Consider the following 3,672-nt stretch of genomic DNA (forward strand, 5'->3'; position numbering starts at 1 on the left):
TTGCAAAGGAGCGGGTCTCCTGTCGTTGTAATGTCCATTCTGCAAAGAATGGGCGAAAAAAATTACCACTGGGGGTATACCTGAAACAAAGGCCTAACTCTTGTAACGGTCATCATGGTGGCGCATGAGGAGAAGGAGGAGCAGTCCAGCGATTATCCAAAGTCCAGAAGTGTGTACCCATGGGTGACTGGAGGTACATGGCAAATTCCCGTTACAAACTTTAAATTCCGCTCTCATTTGCTGGTGGTGTGGTGAAGTCTGGCCCAATCCAACCCTTGTTCATCTTGATCAGAGTCAGCCTGTCAGCATTTTCAGTTGACAGGCGGGTGCGTTTATCTGTAATGATTCCACCTGCGGCACTAAAAACACGCTCTGACAAAACGCTAGCGGCAGGGCAGGCCAGGACTTCCAAGGCGTAGAGAGCCAATTCATGCCACGTGTCCACCTTGGATACCCAATAATTGTAAGGCACAGAGGAATGTCGGAGTACAGTTGTTCGATCTGCAAGGTACTCCTTGAGCATCTGGGCAAACTTAGGATTTCTTGTGGCACTACCCCGCACCTCAGGGGCTGTGGTACGTGAGGGGCTGAGAAAACTGTCCCACATCTTAAAGACTGTTCCCCTACCTCTGGCGGATTGGACTTGTGCCTCTCTCGGCTGTACGCCTTGGTTGTCCACTGATTCCTGACCTATGCCGCTAGCGTTTTGTGAGGGGAATGCTTTGCCTACTTCCGTGACTATGGCCTTCCGGAACTGCTGCATTTTGGTTGACCTCTCCGCCTCGGGAATAAGAGACATAAAGTTCTCCTTGTAGCGTGGGTCTAACAGTGTTACCAACCAGTAATGATTGTCGGCCAAGATGTTCTTAACGCGAGGGTCACGAGACAGGCAGCTTACCATAAAGTCAGCCATGTGCGCCAGACTCTTAACAGCCAGGACTTCAGTAGCCTGACCAACACGTTGACTGAACATGCTGTCCTCCTCCTCCTCCTCCTCCTCCTCATCTACCCTGTCCTCTGGCCAGCCACGCTGAACCGAGGATATGACTGGTGTGCATGTCATATCCTCAATTTGGCCGGAGATTTGCTCCATGTCTTCATCCTCCTCCTCGTCATAGTCCTCCACTGCACGTTGTGATGAGACGAGGCTGGGCTGTGTGTTATCACCCACACCCACTACTGTTTCTTGCTGCAACTCATCGCGCTCCGCCTGCAATGCATCATGTTTGGTTTTGAGCAGAGACCGTTTTAGAAGGCAGAGTAGCGGTATGGTGACGCTAATAATGGCGTCATCTTATACCTTTATGATGTTATTGTTTATTCTAAAGCAAACAAGATTTTAGGGTGTATAAAAAGGGAGATTAGATCCGGTGATCCCAACGTATTGTTAACCCTCTATAAATCACTTGTAAGGCCACATCTGGAATATGGGGTAAAGTCCTGAACAGGTTGATAACCATTGGTTTGAGCATGGTAGGGTGTAGTGCGCATCTTCCTGCATCCGCCATAACCTTCCCTTAGGATATACTGTGCCCTTATCAGATTGGTTGTACAAGGTTGCTTCTCTTATTGGATGGATTTCAAGCTGCATGGATAATGTTCATTTAAATGATGTGGATAGAAAGACTGAAGATATCTACATGTAGTCCATCATGAATCAATACTATTTTACACAGTCATAAGCAGCCCATGGGCATTCACCTGCATTCAAACCAATAACAGCTCATAGACCAGACAATCCATCTACCACTGGACCAAAGACAGGAAGTTAAATCCACTGCCTGCGGTGACCAACTTAATCCTATAGGCTACTCACACAACAAACCCAACAGAAAGGAAAAAAACATGGCTTCGATTATCCATCCAATGAAAACGCATAACCATTGTGAGCCATTGGACAATGCAATTGGACACTTGGTGACATGGTGCACGGCCCAATGAATCAAGTCTTTACTTCATATTCACGGTTTAAGCCCTTGGGTTCTAATGTGCCCAGAGTACATATCCAGAAAGATTCTCTTTCTTTGAGCTAAACACAAGTCAACAATACATTGTAAGCAGATTCTATTACCAGTCCCACACCATTTTGTGACGCATAATCACACAGTGATCCAATTAACATTCCAAGTCATCGAACATGTCCAAGCCATACGCAGAGGAGGCAATAGAATTAGGAAGCTCAAAGAAAGGGAATCTTTCTGGATATATACTCTGGGCACATTGGAACCCAAAGGCTTAAACCATGAATATGAAGTACAGACTTGATTCATTGGGCCATGCATGGACATAATGGACATAATTCTAATAGGCAGGACAGGTAATAAGGAGCACAAGTTATATGCTAAAATGTGTTGTGTGACAAGACAGACACAGGAAAGGACATGATAACAGGTGTAGGGACCAACAAGGTGAGACAAGGGGTATCAGGATAGGGTCAAGTAGGTATGAATGTAGTAATGGGGCAGGCATAGAGAATTGTATGTGAATGTGAATTACAATAAATCACTAAGGAAAGGAATATGTGAGTGTGTGCCTAATGTAAACTAATATTGTACTGGCAAAATTATAGATGGAAAGGGAGAAGGGGAGGGGGGGAGAGAGGAGGCTGTAATTGACTACAAGGGTATGAGTTATGAGTGATCATAGGGATAGTGTTACATAAGTGGAAATACCTATGGAGGACCGGATGTGTAAGCGCATACCTTATACAAACCTATAGAGTGCTGATGTTAGATATAAGACATCCTATAGTGAATAGTGAGCCGTAATCAAGTGCAACAGGGATATTTCACGTGACTATGGGAACCTGGAAGGTAAAGAAAGGGGAGAAAAAACTGTTAGACAAGGTAATCAGACATAATGTAACCAGTTGATCAGACATGATCACCTGGTTTGAGACCCCCTGCCTTACACTATATAGATATCATGTTCATTCCCCATCTATCTTGCTCAGGAGAGCATCTCCCTCCCCCGGCACCAAGAGCAGCTCATACTGAATTGTTACATTGACTAGTAACACTGCACACAGAAATGCACCTTAATATTCCACTGTTAACCCTTTCCTCCCAGCAGTAACACACAACTCCTCACCTTGATATCATGGTGATTTATGGTCAGAATGACTTCAATGCGATCAGTGATTTCTATTCTAGCTCTGCTCACATAGATTTTATATCCACACTCAACTATAGGCCGTTCTTCATATTTTGGGGGCTTTTAGTCAGATATACTAGTTTGTGCCTGTATAGTATTGGTGTAGATGGGAGTGTAGGGCATGGGTTACATGGCACTGTGGTGGAATACTGATGGGAGGTATTGGTGCTGTGTTTGATGCTTCTACGGGGTATTTTCCTACAAATACTGGAACAGCTCACTGCTTAGAATGATCCTTCCCAGCTCTATAATATATTATATATACCCCACAATGCAGGCTCACACACACATTTGTCTCAAGTGTGTTGTAGGGACACAGATACAGTCTTGGTCATGTGACTAAAGGCTACTTTACACACTGCGATATCGGTCCCGATATCGCTAGTGTGGGTACCCGCCCCCATCTGTTGCGCGACACGGGCAAATCGCTGCCCATGCCGCACAACACCGACCAGACCCGTCACACATACTTACCTGCCCGGCGACGTCGCTGTGTCCGGCGAACCGCCTCCTTTCTAA

The sequence above is a fragment of the Anomaloglossus baeobatrachus genome, unplaced genomic scaffold, assembly GCF_048569485.1.
Source record: "Anomaloglossus baeobatrachus isolate aAnoBae1 unplaced genomic scaffold, aAnoBae1.hap1 Scaffold_176, whole genome shotgun sequence".
NCBI classification, from domain to species: domain Eukaryota; kingdom Metazoa; phylum Chordata; class Amphibia; order Anura; family Aromobatidae; genus Anomaloglossus; species Anomaloglossus baeobatrachus.